Raw genomic sequence first — 18013 nt, 5'->3', positions numbered from 1 at the left:
AGAACCAGCAGTTTATAATCCAAAGGTTCTGTGTTCAAAACTCCCAAAGAGCATTTTTCACTTTCCATCTAAATTGTGAAAGGTGAGTTAACTATTACATTCCCGATTGCTTCTTCCATGCTAGCGTGGCTCAAATGATAAATCAGGGGTTTAAAATCCAAAGGATCTGGGTTCAAAGCTCCCAAAGAGCATTTTTCATTTTCCATCTAAATTGTAAAAGGTGAGTTCAGTATTACATTCCCAATTACATCTCCTATGCCAGCGCGGCTCAATAGAAGAAACAGGGGTTTATAATCCAAAGGTTCTGGGTTCAAAACTCCCAAAGAGAATTTTTCACTTTCCATCTAAATTGTAAAAGGTGAGTTAAGTATTACATCCCCAATTGCTTCTTCTATGCCAGCGTGGCTCAATAGATGAATCAGCGGTTTATAAACCAAAGGTTCAGGGTTCAAAGCTCAAATAATACAAAAGACCACTCCAACAACTAATACAAAATATCTCAAACAACCAAAACAACAATCAATACAAAACTTCAAAGTGCCTCAATAAAAAAACATAAAACAGTGGTCAAAAAGATAACAAATAAATCAACTATAATACTAATAATGTCAATGACATACCACACAAATTTCTTTGCTTAGTATGTAAATGTATTAAGCTCCTCCCACTGGAGGTGGGCTTTAGCCATGCTCCTCCCCCTCCTACCGGAGCTAAAAGAGGGCGTGAGGAGGGAGGCGGGCTGATTCCACGCTCCTCGCCTTAAAAAGAGCAAAGATAGAGATTTACCAGGACCAAGATTCAAACCCCCAACCTTCCACCTGCGAGGCCTCTCCTTTTCCCTTGCACCACCAGGCTTTTCACACTAATTAGAAACTCGAGGTAATATTTGTAGTTTAAGGGAGAGGTGGCAGGTCAAAAGTTGAAAGTGTACAGCAAACACCTCTCGCCCTGACAGAATGACTGAATCTACTAGATTCACTGATGATCAGGGTTCATTATGACACAACTTTTTTGAATTTTAGGTTATTGTTAAACACCATCTGTTGAAAAAAAAACATGCAACAGATGGTTGGAGAGCAAACAGAGGGATGTTTAATGTTATCAAAACACACATTCGTTATTGTCATATCTTAAAGTCATTTATCAATTTCAGAAGACCAAAACTAGCAGTTTTAATCAAGAGTGTGAACCTGGCTCAGAGTTCAAACAAAATAAGAGCAATACGCTTAAACACAGAATTGATTATGAATATAAAGACAAAGGCTAATTAACTAATTGTTTACGAGTGAGTTAGTCTGCAGAATCTGTAGTGGATTTGTGTAAAGCAGTGGTTTTCAAAGTGGGGTCCAGGGGACCCTCATGGTTTCTTGAGGGGGTTCTGAATGTCCCCTTACATTTCTGTAACTCCGAGTGTACAAAATGGAACCAAATGGACCCCTAATGGTCCATTTGTACACTCTGAGATATGGGGGTCATTGAAATTAAAATGTCTTAGAAGTAAGGAGTTGGATGATGGATGCAAACCAAAAGACAAACAAGCCAAAATGTGAGGGGAGAATGAGAGACTCCAAAAGTAATGAAGACTGCTGTCACTATGCGAGTCAGGAGGGAATGCAGGACAGAAAGACCAAGGCAGACTAGTTCAGATACAAGGAGTTTTCTTGTTTTTATTATGACAAAAACCAGGGAACACAAGGAGCACGAGAAGGACTAGGAGGGAACTTGCAAGTTTCACTTGTAAAAGCACAAGAAGAAAGCCTACATACACCGAAGACTAGATCAAACACTAAGATACTCACTCACAGACAACTACATACAACAAACAGACTGGCAGTGAAGGGCAAACAGAAACACACTGGAGACACAGGTGCTTATATATGGTCAATCAACACACGATTGGCTAGGGCTAAACAAGACACAGGTGAACAACATTTGCAAATGACATGGTGAGACAAGACAGGTAGCAGCAAACAGGAAACACTCAGATATCACTGCAAAACAAAAGGTACACAAGTGTAAATTAAAACTAGAACTAAGAAGATATATTTCTAAAATATGTAAAGAAACACAACTGTATTGTAAAACACCAAGTATAAGTAAGAAACAAGGAACACAACAAGAAAACACAACAGTTATTGTTAAAAAACATCTGTTGGAAATGTTTTCTCTGCACCCAGATTTACTCTTTCATTGAGAGCAAACAGAGGGATGTTTAATGTCATCAAAATACAAATCCGTTATTGTCATATCTTATAGTCATTAAATAGAGTTGCATCTTCCATATCCGTGTGGCTCAGGAGATATACCAGGGATTTATAAGCTGAAGGTTTAGAGTTTGAAACTCCTTAATATAATTTTCACTCTCAATCTAAAATCAAAGAGGTTGGTTAAGTATTGCATTCTTACGTGAGTTTTCCATGTTCGTGTGGCTCGAGGTATTATTCAGGGTTTTATAAATAAAAGGTTCAGGGATCAAACCTCATGAAGGACATTATCATCACTCTATCTAAATTCTAAAAGGGGGGTTAAATATTACATTCTCGGTTGCAGCTTCAATGCCAGTGTGGCTCAAATGTAAAATATGTGGTTTATAAATACATTCCCGTTCACATCTCCTATGTCAGTGTGGCTCAATAGATGAATCAGGTGTTTTTAATCCAAAGGTTCTGGGTTCAAAGCTTATGAAGAGCATTTTTCACTTTCCATCTAAATTGTGAAAGGTGTATTAACTATTACATTCCCAATTGCTTCTTCCATGCTAGCATGGCTCAAATGATAACTCAGGGGTTTCAACCTCGAGGGTTCTGGGTTCAAAGCTCCCAAAGAGCATTTTTCACTTTCCATCTAAATTGTGAAAGGTGAGTTAACTATTACATTCCCGATTACATCTCCTATGCTAGCGAGGCTCAATAGAAGAACCAGCAGTTTATAATCCAAAGGTTCTGTGTTCAAAACTCCCAAAGAGCATTTTTCACTTTCCATCTAAATTGTGAAAGGTGAGTTAACTATTACATTCCCGATTGCTTCTTCCATGCTAGCGTGGCTCAAATGATAAATCAGGGGTTTAAAATCCAAAGGATCTGGGTTCAAAGCTCCCAAAGAGCATTTTTCATTTTCCATCTAAATTGTAAAAGGTGAGTTCAGTATTACATTCCCAATTACATCTCCTATGCCAGCGCGGCTCAATAGAAGAAACAGGGGTTTATAATCCAAAGGTTCTGGGTTCAAAACTCCCAAAGAGAATTTTTCACTTTCCATCTAAATTGTAAAAGGTGAGTTAAGTATTACATCCCCAATTGCTTCTTCTATGCCAGCGTGGCTCAATAGATGAATCAGCGGTTTATAAACCAAAGGTTCAGGGTTCAAAGCTCAAATAATACAAAAGACCACTCCAACAACTAATACAAAATATCTCAAACAACCAAAACAACAATCAATACAAAACTTCAAAGTGCCTCAATAAAAAAACATAAAACAGTGGTCAAAAAGATAACAAATAAATCAACTATAATACTAATAATGTCAATGACATACCACACAAATTTCTTTGCTTAGTATGTAAATGTATTAAGCTCCTCCCACTGGAGGTGGGCTTTAGCCATGCTCCTCCCCCTCCTACCGGAGCTAAAAGAGGGCGTGAGGAGGGAGGCGGGCTGATTCCACGCTCCTCGCCTTAAAAAGAGCAAAGATAGAGATTTACCAGGACCAAGATTCAAACCCCCAACCTTCCACCTGCGAGGCCTCTCCTTTTCCCTTGCACCACCAGGCTTTTCACACTAATTAGAAACTCGAGGTAATATTTGTAGTTTAAGGGAGAGGTGGCAGGTCAAAAGTTGAAAGTGTACAGCAAACACCTCTCGCCCTGACAGAATGACTGAATCTACTAGATTCACTGATGATCAGGGTTCATTATGACACAACTTTTTTGAATTTTAGGTTATTGTTAAACACCATCTGTTGAAAAAAAAACATGCAACAGATGGTTGGAGAGCAAACAGAGGGATGTTTAATGTTATCAAAACACACATTCGTTATTGTCATATCTTAAAGTCATTTATCAATTTCAGAAGACCAAAACTAGCAGTTTTAATCAAGAGTGTGAACCTGGCTCAGAGTTCAAACAAAATAAGAGCAATACGCTTAAACACAGAATTGATTATGAATATAAAGACAAAGGCTAATTAACTAATTGTTTACGAGTGAGTTAGTCTGCAGAATCTGTAGTGGATTTGTGTAAAGCAGTGGTTTTCAAAGTGGGGTCCAGGGGACCCTCATGGTTTCTTGAGGGGGTTCTGAATGTCCCCTTACATTTCTGTAACTCCGAGTGTACAAAATGGAACCAAATGGACCCCTAATGGTCCATTTGTACACTCTGAGATATGGGGGTCATTGAAATTAAAATGTCTTAGAAGTAAGGAGTTGGATGATGGATGCAAACCAAAAGACAAACAAGCCAAAATGTGAGGGGAGAATGAGAGACTCCAAAAGTAATGAAGACTGCTGTCACTATGCGAGTCAGGAGGGAATGCAGGACAGAAAGACCAAGGCAGACTAGTTCAGATACAAGGAGTTTTCTTGTTTTTATTATGACAAAAACCAGGGAACACAAGGAGCACGAGAAGGACTAGGAGGGAACTTGCAAGTTTCACTTGTAAAAGCACAAGAAGAAAGCCTACATACACCGAAGACTAGATCAAACACTAAGATACTCACTCACAGACAACTACATACAACAAACAGACTGGCAGTGAAGGGCAAACAGAAACACACTGGAGACACAGGTGCTTATATATGGTCAATCAACACACGATTGGCTAGGGCTAAACAAGACACAGGTGAACAACATTTGCAAATGACATGGTGAGACAAGACAGGTAGCAGCAAACAGGAAACACTCAGATATCACTGCAAAACAAAAGGTACACAAGTGTAAATTAAAACTAGAACTAAGAAGATATATTTCTAAAATATGTAAAGAAACACAACTGTATTGTAAAACACCAAGTATAAGTAAGAAACAAGGAACACAACAAGAAAACACAACAGTTATTGTTAAAAAACATCTGTTGGAAATGTTTTCTCTGCACCCAGATTTACTCTTTCATTGAGAGCAAACAGAGGGATGTTTAATGTCATCAAAATACAAATCCGTTATTGTCATATCTTATAGTCATTAAATAGAGTTGCATCTTCCATATCCGTGTGGCTCAGGAGATATACCAGGGATTTATAAGCTGAAGGTTTAGAGTTTGAAACTCCTTAATATAATTTTCACTCTCAATCTAAAATCAAAGAGGTTGGTTAAGTATTGCATTCTTACGTGAGTTTTCCATGTTCGTGTGGCTCGAGGTATTATTCAGGGTTTTATAAATAAAAGGTTCAGGGATCAAACCTCATGAAGGACATTATCATCACTCTATCTAAATTCTAAAAGGGGGGTTAAATATTACATTCTCGGTTGCATCTTCAATGCCAGTGTGGCTCAAATGTAAAATATGTGGTTTATAAATACATTCCCGTTCACATCTCCTATGTCAGTGTGGCTCAATAGATGAATCAGGTGTTTTTAATCCAAAGGTTCTGGGTTCAAAGCTTATGAAGAGCATTTTTCACTTTCCATCTAAATTGTGAAAGGTGTATTAACTATTACATTCCCAATTGCTTCTTCCATGCTAGCATGGCTCAAATGATAACTCAGGGGTTTCAACCTCGAGGGTTCTGGGTTCAAAGCTCCCAAAGAGCATTTTTCACTTTCCATCTAAATTGTGAAAGGTGAGTTAACTATTACATTCCCGATTACATCTCCTATGCTAGCGAGGCTCAATAGAAGAACCAGCAGTTTATAATCCAAAGGTTCTGTGTTCAAAACTCCCAAAGAGCATTTTTCACTTTCCATCTAAATTGTGAAAGGTGAGTTAACTATTACATTCCCGATTGCTTCTTCCATGCTAGCGTGGCTCAAATGATAAATCAGGGGTTTAAAATCCAAAGGATCTGGGTTCAAAGCTCCCAAAGAGCATTTTTCATTTTCCATCTAAATTGTAAAAGGTGAGTTCAGTATTACATTCCCAATTACATCTCCTATGCCAGCGCGGCTCAATAGAAGAAACAGGGGTTTATAATCCAAAGGTTCTGGGTTCAAAACTCCCAAAGAGAATTTTTCACTTTCCATCTAAATTGTAAAAGGTGAGTTAAGTATTACATCCCCAATTGCTTCTTCTATGCCAGCGTGGCTCAATAGATGAATCAGCGGTTTATAAACCAAAGGTTCAGGGTTCAAAGCTCAAATAATACAAAAGACCACTCCAACAACTAATACAAAATATCTCAAACAACCAAAACAACAATCAATACAAAACTTCAAAGTGCCTCAATAAAAAAACATAAAACAGTGGTCAAAAAGATAACAAATAAATCAACTATAATACTAATAATGTCAATGACATACCACACAAATTTCTTTGCTTAGTATGTAAATGTATTAAGCTCCTCCCACTGGAGGTGGGCTTTAGCCATGCTCCTCCCCCTCCTACCGGAGCTAAAAGAGGGCGTGAGGAGGGAGGCGGGCTGATTCCACGCTCCTCGCCTTAAAAAGAGCAAAGATAGAGATTTACCAGGACCAAGATTCAAACCCCCAACCTTCCACCTGCGAGGCCTCTCCTTTTCCCTTGCACCACCAGGCTTTTCACACTAATTAGAAACTCGAGGTAATATTTGTAGTTTAAGGGAGAGGTGGCAGGTCAAAAGTTGAAAGTGTACAGCAAACACCTCTCGCCCTGACAGAATGACTGAATCTACTAGATTCACTGATGATCAGGGTTCATTATGACACAACTTTTTTGAATTTTAGGTTATTGTTAAACACCATCTGTTGAAAAAAAAACATGCAACAGATGGTTGGAGAGCAAACAGAGGGATGTTTAATGTTATCAAAACACACATTCGTTATTGTCATATCTTAAAGTCATTTATCAATTTCAGAAGACCAAAACTAGCAGTTTTAATCAAGAGTGTGAACCTGGCTCAGAGTTCAAACAAAATAAGAGCAATACGCTTAAACACAGAATTGATTATGAATATAAAGACAAAGGCTAATTAACTAATTGTTTACGAGTGAGTTAGTCTGCAGAATCTGTAGTGGATTTGTGTAAAGCAGTGGTTTTCAAAGTGGGGTCCAGGGGACCCTCATGGTTTCTTGAGGGGGTTCTGAATGTCCCCTTACATTTCTGTAACTCCGAGTGTACAAAATGGAACCAAATGGACCCCTAATGGTCCATTTGTACACTCTGAGATATGGGGGTCATTGAAATTAAAATGTCTTAGAAGTAAGGAGTTGGATGATGGATGCAAACCAAAAGACAAACAAGCCAAAATGTGAGGGGAGAATGAGAGACTCCAAAAGTAATGAAGACTGCTGTCACTATGCGAGTCAGGAGGGAATGCAGGACAGAAAGACCAAGGCAGACTAGTTCAGATACAAGGAGTTTTCTTGTTTTTATTATGACAAAAACCAGGGAACACAAGGAGCACGAGAAGGACTAGGAGGGAACTTGCAAGTTTCACTTGTAAAAGCACAAGAAGAAAGCCTACATACACCGAAGACTAGATCAAACACTAAGATACTCACTCACAGACAACTACATACAACAAACAGACTGGCAGTGAAGGGCAAACAGAAACACACTGGAGACACAGGTGCTTATATATGGTCAATCAACACACGATTGGCTAGGGCTAAACAAGACACAGGTGAACAACATTTGCAAATGACATGGTGAGACAAGACAGGTAGCAGCAAACAGGAAACACTCAGATATCACTGCAAAACAAAAGGTACACAAGTGTAAATTAAAACTAGAACTAAGAAGATATATTTCTAAAATATGTAAAGAAACACAACTGTATTGTAAAACACCAAGTATAAGTAAGAAACAAGGAACACAACAAGAAAACACAACAGTTATTGTTAAAAAACATCTGTTGGAAATGTTTTCTCTGCACCCAGATTTACTCTTTCATTGAGAGCAAACAGAGGGATGTTTAATGTCATCAAAATACAAATCCGTTATTGTCATATCTTATAGTCATTAAATAGAGTTGCATCTTCCATATCCGTGTGGCTCAGGAGATATACCAGGGATTTATAAGCTGAAGGTTTAGAGTTTGAAACTCCTTAATATAATTTTCACTCTCAATCTAAAATCAAAGAGGTTGGTTAAGTATTGCATTCTTACGTGAGTTTTCCATGTTCGTGTGGCTCGAGGTATTATTCAGGGTTTTATAAATAAAAGGTTCAGGGATCAAACCTCATGAAGGACATTATCATCACTCTATCTAAATTCTAAAAGGGGGGTTAAATATTACATTCTCGGTTGCAGCTTCAATGCCAGTGTGGCTCAAATGTAAAATATGTGGTTTATAAATACATTCCCGTTCACATCTCCTATGTCAGTGTGGCTCAATAGATGAATCAGGTGTTTTTAATCCAAAGGTTCTGGGTTCAAAGCTTATGAAGAGCATTTTTCACTTTCCATCTAAATTGTGAAAGGTGTATTAACTATTACATTCCCAATTGCTTCTTCCATGCTAGCATGGCTCAAATGATAACTCAGGGGTTTCAACCTCGAGGGTTCTGGGTTCAAAGCTCCCAAAGAGCATTTTTCACTTTCCATCTAAATTGTGAAAGGTGAGTTAACTATTACATTCCCGATTACATCTCCTATGCTAGCGAGGCTCAATAGAAGAACCAGCAGTTTATAATCCAAAGGTTCTGTGTTCAAAACTCCCAAAGAGCATTTTTCACTTTCCATCTAAATTGTGAAAGGTGAGTTAACTATTACATTCCCGATTGCTTCTTCCATGCTAGCGTGGCTCAAATGATAAATCAGGGGTTTAAAATCCAAAGGATCTGGGTTCAAAGCTCCCAAAGAGCATTTTTCATTTTCCATCTAAATTGTAAAAGGTGAGTTCAGTATTACATTCCCAATTACATCTCCTATGCCAGCGCGGCTCAATAGAAGAAACAGGGGTTTATAATCCAAAGGTTCTGGGTTCAAAACTCCCAAAGAGAATTTTTCACTTTCCATCTAAATTGTAAAAGGTGAGTTAAGTATTACATCCCCAATTGCTTCTTCTATGCCAGCGTGGCTCAATAGATGAATCAGCGGTTTATAAACCAAAGGTTCAGGGTTCAAAGCTCAAATAATACAAAAGACCACTCCAACAACTAATACAAAATATCTCAAACAACCAAAACAACAATCAATACAAAACTTCAAAGTGCCTCAATAAAAAAACATAAAACAGTGGTCAAAAAGATAACAAATAAATCAACTATAATACTAATAATGTCAATGACATACCACACAAATTTCTTTGCTTAGTATGTAAATGTATTAAGCTCCTCCCACTGGAGGTGGGCTTTAGCCATGCTCCTCCCCCTCCTACCGGAGCTAAAAGAGGGCGTGAGGAGGGAGGCGGGCTGATTCCACGCTCCTCGCCTTAAAAAGAGCAAAGATAGAGATTTACCAGGACCAAGATTCAAACCCCCAACCTTCCACCTGCGAGGCCTCTCCTTTTCCCTTGCACCACCAGGCTTTTCACACTAATTAGAAACTCGAGGTAATATTTGTAGTTTAAGGGAGAGGTGGCAGGTCAAAAGTTGAAAGTGTACAGCAAACACCTCTCGCCCTGACAGAATGACTGAATCTACTAGATTCACTGATGATCAGGGTTCATTATGACACAACTTTTTTGAATTTTAGGTTATTGTTAAACACCATCTGTTGAAAAAAAAACATGCAACAGATGGTTGGAGAGCAAACAGAGGGATGTTTAATGTTATCAAAACACACATTCGTTATTGTCATATCTTAAAGTCATTTATCAATTTCAGAAGACCAAAACTAGCAGTTTTAATCAAGAGTGTGAACCTGGCTCAGAGTTCAAACAAAATAAGAGCAATACGCTTAAACACAGAATTGATTATGAATATAAAGACAAAGGCTAATTAACTAATTGTTTACGAGTGAGTTAGTCTGCAGAATCTGTAGTGGATTTGTGTAAAGCAGTGGTTTTCAAAGTGGGGTCCAGGGGACCCTCATGGTTTCTTGAGGGGGTTCTGAATGTCCCCTTACATTTCTGTAACTCCGAGTGTACAAAATGGAACCAAATGGACCCCTAATGGTCCATTTGTACACTCTGAGATATGGGGGTCATTGAAATTAAAATGTCTTAGAAGTAAGGAGTTGGATGATGGATGCAAACCAAAAGACAAACAAGCCAAAATGTGAGGGGAGAATGAGAGACTCCAAAAGTAATGAAGACTGCTGTCACTATGCGAGTCAGGAGGGAATGCAGGACAGAAAGACCAAGGCAGACTAGTTCAGATACAAGGAGTTTTCTTGTTTTTATTATGACAAAAACCAGGGAACACAAGGAGCACGAGAAGGACTAGGAGGGAACTTGCAAGTTTCACTTGTAAAAGCACAAGAAGAAAGCCTACATACACCGAAGACTAGATCAAACACTAAGATACTCACTCACAGACAACTACATACAACAAACAGACTGGCAGTGAAGGGCAAACAGAAACACACTGGAGACACAGGTGCTTATATATGGTCAATCAACACACGATTGGCTAGGGCTAAACAAGACACAGGTGAACAACATTTGCAAATGACATGGTGAGACAAGACAGGTAGCAGCAAACAGGAAACACTCAGATATCACTGCAAAACAAAAGGTACACAAGTGTAAATTAAAACTAGAACTAAGAAGATATATTTCTAAAATATGTAAAGAAACACAACTGTATTGTAAAACACCAAGTATAAGTAAGAAACAAGGAACACAACAAGAAAACACAACAGTTATTGTTAAAAAACATCTGTTGGAAATGTTTTCTCTGCACCCAGATTTACTCTTTCATTGAGAGCAAACAGAGGGATGTTTAATGTCATCAAAATACAAATCCGTTATTGTCATATCTTATAGTCATTAAATAGAGTTGCATCTTCCATATCCGTGTGGCTCAGGAGATATACCAGGGATTTATAAGCTGAAGGTTTAGAGTTTGAAACTCCTTAATATAATTTTCACTCTCAATCTAAAATCAAAGAGGTTGGTTAAGTATTGCATTCTTACGTGAGTTTTCCATGTTCGTGTGGCTCGAGGTATTATTCAGGGTTTTATAAATAAAAGGTTCAGGGATCAAACCTCATGAAGGACATTATCATCACTCTATCTAAATTCTAAAAGGGGGGTTAAATATTACATTCTCGGTTGCATCTTCAATGCCAGTGTGGCTCAAATGTAAAATATGTGGTTTATAAATACATTCCCGTTCACATCTCCTATGTCAGTGTGGCTCAATAGATGAATCAGGTGTTTTTAATCCAAAGGTTCTGGGTTCAAAGCTTATGAAGAGCATTTTTCACTTTCCATCTAAATTGTGAAAGGTGTATTAACTATTACATTCCCAATTGCTTCTTCCATGCTAGCATGGCTCAAATGATAACTCAGGGGTTTCAACCTCGAGGGTTCTGGGTTCAAAGCTCCCAAAGAGCATTTTTCACTTTCCATCTAAATTGTGAAAGGTGAGTTAACTATTACATTCCCGATTACATCTCCTATGCTAGCGAGGCTCAATAGAAGAACCAGCAGTTTATAATCCAAAGGTTCTGTGTTCAAAACTCCCAAAGAGCATTTTTCACTTTCCATCTAAATTGTGAAAGGTGAGTTAACTATTACATTCCCGATTGCTTCTTCCATGCTAGCGTGGCTCAAATGATAAATCAGGGGTTTAAAATCCAAAGGATCTGGGTTCAAAGCTCCCAAAGAGCATTTTTCATTTTCCATCTAAATTGTAAAAGGTGAGTTCAGTATTACATTCCCAATTACATCTCCTATGCCAGCGCGGCTCAATAGAAGAAACAGGGGTTTATAATCCAAAGGTTCTGGGTTCAAAACTCCCAAAGAGAATTTTTCACTTTCCATCTAAATTGTAAAAGGTGAGTTAAGTATTACATCCCCAATTGCTTCTTCTATGCCAGCGTGGCTCAATAGATGAATCAGCGGTTTATAAACCAAAGGTTCAGGGTTCAAAGCTCAAATAATACAAAAGACCACTCCAACAACTAATACAAAATATCTCAAACAACCAAAACAACAATCAATACAAAACTTCAAAGTGCCTCAATAAAAAAACATAAAACAGTGGTCAAAAAGATAACAAATAAATCAACTATAATACTAATAATGTCAATGACATACCACACAAATTTCTTTGCTTAGTATGTAAATGTATTAAGCTCCTCCCACTGGAGGTGGGCTTTAGCCATGCTCCTCCCCCTCCTACCGGAGCTAAAAGAGGGCGTGAGGAGGGAGGCGGGCTGATTCCACGCTCCTCGCCTTAAAAAGAGCAAAGATAGAGATTTACCAGGACCAAGATTCAAACCCCCAACCTTCCACCTGCGAGGCCTCTCCTTTTCCCTTGCACCACCAGGCTTTTCACACTAATTAGAAACTCGAGGTAATATTTGTAGTTTAAGGGAGAGGTGGCAGGTCAAAAGTTGAAAGTGTACAGCAAACACCTCTCGCCCTGACAGAATGACTGAATCTACTAGATTCACTGATGATCAGGGTTCATTATGACACAACTTTTTTGAATTTTAGGTTATTGTTAAACACCATCTGTTGAAAAAAAAACATGCAACAGATGGTTGGAGAGCAAACAGAGGGATGTTTAATGTTATCAAAACACACATTCGTTATTGTCATATCTTAAAGTCATTTATCAATTTCAGAAGACCAAAACTAGCAGTTTTAATCAAGAGTGTGAACCTGGCTCAGAGTTCAAACAAAATAAGAGCAATACGCTTAAACACAGAATTGATTATGAATATAAAGACAAAGGCTAATTAACTAATTGTTTACGAGTGAGTTAGTCTGCAGAATCTGTAGTGGATTTGTGTAAAGCAGTGGTTTTCAAAGTGGGGTCCAGGGGACCCTCATGGTTTCTTGAGGGGGTTCTGAATGTCCCCTTACATTTCTGTAACTCCGAGTGTACAAAATGGAACCAAATGGACCCCTAATGGTCCATTTGTACACTCTGAGATATGGGGGTCATTGAAATTAAAATGTCTTAGAAGTAAGGAGTTGGATGATGGATGCAAACCAAAAGACAAACAAGCCAAAATGTGAGGGGAGAATGAGAGACTCCAAAAGTAATGAAGACTGCTGTCACTATGCGAGACAGGAGGGAATGCAGGACAGAAAGACCAAGGCAGACTAGTTCAGATACAAGGAGTTTTCTTGTTTTTATTATGACAAAAACCAGGGAACACAAGGAGCACGAGAAGGACTAGGAGGGAACTTGCAAGTTTCACTTGTAAAAGCACAAGAAGAAAGCCTACATACACCGAAGACTAGATCAAACACTAAGATACTCACTCACAGACAACTACATACAACAAACAGACTGGCAGTGAAGGGCAAACAGAAACACACTGGAGACACAGGTGCTTATATATGGTCAATCAACACACGATTGGCTAGGGCTAAACAAGACACAGGTGAACAACATTTGCAAATGACATGGTGAGACAAGACAGGTAGCAGCAAACAGGAAACACTCAGATATCACTGCAAAACAAAAGGTACACAAGTGTAAATTAAAACTAGAACTAAGAAGATATATTTCTAAAATATGTAAAGAAACACAACTGTATTGTAAAACACCAAGTATAAGTAAGAAACAAGGAACACAACAAGAAAACACAACAGTTATTGTTAAAAAACATCTGTTGGAAATGTTTTCTCTGCACCCAGATTTACTCTTTCATTGAGAGCAAACAGAGGGATGTTTAATGTCATCAAAATACAAATCCGTTATTGTCATATCTTATAGTCATTAAATAGAGTTGCATCTTCCATATCCGTGTGGCTCAGGAGATATACCAGGGATTTATAAGCTGAAGGTTTAGAGTTTGAAACTCCTTAATATAATTTTCACTCTCAATCTAAAATCAAAGAGGTTGGTTAAGTATTGCATTCTTACGTGAGTTTTCCATGTTCGTGTGGCTCGAGGTATTATTCAGGGTTTTATAAATAAAAGGTTCAGGGATCAAACCTCATGAAGGACATTATCATCACTCTATCTAAATTCTAAAAGGGGGGTTAAATATTACATTCTCGGTTGCATCTTCAATGCCAGTGTGGCTCAAATGTAAAATATGTGGTTTATAAATACATTCCCGTTCACATCTCCTATGTCAGTGTGGCTCAATAGATGAATCAGGTGTTTTTAATCCAAAGGTTCTGGGTTCAAAGCTTATGAAGAGCATTTTTCACTTTCCATCTAAATTGTGAAAGGTGTATTAACTATTACATTCCCAATTGCTTCTTCCATGCTAGCATGGCTCAAATGATAACTCAGGGGTTTCAACCTCGAGGGTTCTGGGTTCAAAGCTCCCAAAGAGCATTTTTCACTTTCCATCTAAATTGTGAAAGGTGAGTTAACTATTACATTCCCGATTACATCTCCTATGCTAGCGAGGCTCAATAGAAGAACCAGCAGTTTATAATCCAAAGGTTCTGTGTTCAAAACTCCCAAAGAGCATTTTTCACTTTCCATCTAAATTGTGAAAGGTGAGTTAACTATTACATTCCCGATTGCTTCTTCCATGCTAGCGTGGCTCAAATGATAAATCAGGGGTTTAAAATCCAAAGGATCTGGGTTCAAAGCTCCCAAAGAGCATTTTTCATTTTCCATCTAAATTGTAAAAGGTGAGTTCAGTATTACATTCCCAATTACATCTCCTATGCCAGCGCGGCTCAATAGAAGAAACAGGGGTTTATAATCCAAAGGTTCTGGGTTCAAAACTCCCAAAGAGAATTTTTCACTTTCCATCTAAATTGTAAAAGGTGAGTTAAGTATTACATCCCCAATTGCTTCTTCTATGCCAGCGTGGCTCAATAGATGAATCAGCGGTTTATAAACCAAAGGTTCAGGGTTCAAAGCTCAAATAATACAAAAGACCACTCCAACAACTAATACAAAATATCTCAAACAACCAAAACAACAATCAATACAAAACTTCAAAGTGCCTCAATAAAAAAACATAAAACAGTGGTCAAAAAGATAACAAATAAATCAACTATAATACTAATAATGTCAATGACATACCACACAAATTTCTTATATGTAAATGTATTAAGCTCCTCCCACTGGAGGTGGGCTTTAGCCATGCTCCTCCCCCTCCTACCGGAGCTAAAAGAGGGCGTGAGGAGGGAGGCGGGCTGATTCCACGCTCCTCGCCTTAAAAAGAGCAAAGATAGAGATTTACCAGGACCAAGATTCAAACCCCCAACCTTCCACCTGCGAGGCCTCTCCTTTTCCCTTGCGCCACCAGGCTTTTCACACTAATTAGAAACTTGAGGTAATATTTGTAGTTTAAGGGAGAGGTGGCAGGTCAAAAGTTGAAAGTCTACAGCAAACACCTCTCGCCCTGACAGAATGACTGAATCTACTAGATTCACTGATGATCAGGGTTCATTATGACACAACTTTTTTGAATTTTAGGTTATTGTTAAACACCATCTGTTGAAAAAAAAACATGCAACAGATGGTTGGAGAGCAAACAGAGGGATGTTTAATGGTATCAAAAAACACATTCGTTATTGTCATTTATCAATTTCAGAAGACCAAAACTAGCAGTTTTAATCAAGAGTGTGAACCTGGCTCAGAGTTCAAACAAAATAAGAGCAATACACTTAAACACAGAATTGATTATGAATATAAAGACAAAGGCTAATTAACTAATTGTTTATGAGTGAGTTAGTCTGCAGAATCTGTAGTGGATTTGTGTAAAGCAGTGGTTTTCAAAGTGGGGTCCAGGGGACCCTCATGGTTTCTTGAGGGGGTTCTGAATGTCCCCTTACATTTCTGTAACTCCCGGGAGTGTACAAAATGGAACCAAATGGACCCCTAATGGTCCATTTGTACACTCTCAGAGATATGGGGGTCATTGAAATTAAATGTCTTAGAAGTAAGGAGTTGGATGATGGATGCAAACCAAAAGACAAACAAGCCGAGGGGAGAATGAGAGACTCCAAAAGTAATGAAGACTGCTGTCACTATGCGAGTCAGGAGGGAGTGCAGGACAGAAAGACCAAGGCAGACTAGTTCAGATACAAGGAGTTCTCTTTTTTTTATTATGAAAAACACCAGGGAACACAAGGAGCACGAGAAGGACTAGGAGGGCACTTGCACGTTTCACTTGTAAAACCACAAGAAGATGGCCTACATACACCGAATCGAGGAGACTAGATTAAACATTAAGATACTCACAGACAACTACATACAACAAACAGACTGGCAGTGAAGGGCAAACAGGAACACATTGACCAACAAAATAATAATAAGTGTGCTTATATTATTAAGTTCTGCAAGCACTTAAAGGGATACTTCACTTCCGGGCCGCCGACACATTTAAAAAAAATATTAAAAATAAATGAAAAAAGTTATGGAAAATTCATGGCCCCCTCACGCATTAGAGTGTCCTACTAATGTGTGAGGGGGCCATGAATTTTCCATAACTTTTTTCATTTATTTTTAATATTTTTTTTAAATGTGTCCCCGGCCCGAAAGTGAAGTATCCCTTTAAGTTGCGCTAACATATACTTGCAAAGTAGCCTGTCTATTAACAATAATAATAATAATACTGGCACCGGTGATAAAAACACAATGTATTGACACGAGGAATTAACAGTCACACTTTGGTGGATTACAGTAAAATTGTAATGACAAATCCCAAGGTGAACTCTCCAGCCGCACTGAGGCCCTCCAAGCCGTCGGACATTCCCGAAGGTTGGTTTCCAAGCTCTACCCTTGGATTGCCTTTCAATAAAACCATATTTGATGGACATATGTATCACCTCCCTGTTACTGATTTGAGAGAATTTTATATCAGTTCATTATTTCCTGTGTAATCCATGAATGAAACTGAAGTGTGTCATTTGGAGCGAATGGCATCTCGTGGCACAAATTGTCTTCTTTGAATAGTCTATCATCTTATATAAACACAATTGACACAAGGAATTGACACTATTATCTGCTGATAATAGTAAAATTATAATCACAGACATTCCTGGAGAATTAGAAGATAGAATGTGCCAGGCTGTGGGTGTGTTTAGATATGCGCACCAGCGCATTGGTTTGTATTGTATTGGACCAGTGCACAACGAATAATGATAATATTATTATAATAATAATCCTTGAATAGCATACATTTCTCCACCATAATAAAGAATATGATGAATGCACATAGGCTATTATGTTGCATAATCCAAGTCAAAATGTCTCTAAACATGGCCTGAGTACATTTACTCAAGTACTGTACTTAAGTACAAGTAAATTACTAATGCGTTCCCTCGCTTTAGTAATGCATTCCCACGCTTTAGTAATGCATTCCCACGCTTTAGTAATGCATTCCCACGCATTAGTAATTCATTCCCTCAAATTAGTTTATTTGAGGGAATGAATTAGGTAACTTGTTCCCTCGAATAAGGTAATGCATTCTCACGAATAAGGTAACGCGTTCCCATGCATTAGTAACTTGTTCCCTCAATTTAGCACGATACTAATGCGTCGGAACGCATTACTAAAGCGTTCCCACGCATAACTAAGGCATTCCCACGCATTCATCTTTTTCCCCCCTCAATGGCCACTGGAGGGCTCCGTACTTTAGCTACAAACTGCGTTCCAACTATACAACGTTCGGCCTACTTAGGACATATCGGCTACCTTTTGATTTTTTTAAAACAATTGTAATTTTAGAGTATTTCATTTTTAATTACTAAAAATACCTTAGACCTTTAGAATCTTTGAAACCTTTAGAACCTTTAAAACCTTTAGGACTTTAGAACCTTTAAAACCTTCAGACCCTAATATCTCTAAAAGTACAAATTATTTCAACAATTCTAATGGTAGCCAATATGTCCTGAACAT

The sequence above is a fragment of the Gymnoscopelus braueri genome, assembly GCF_963280865.1.
Source record: "Gymnoscopelus braueri genome assembly, chromosome: 18".
NCBI lineage: Eukaryota > Metazoa > Chordata > Actinopteri > Myctophiformes > Myctophidae > Gymnoscopelus > Gymnoscopelus braueri.
The sequence above is the reverse complement of the archived record's forward strand: the minus strand, read 5'-3'. Positions refer to the sequence as shown.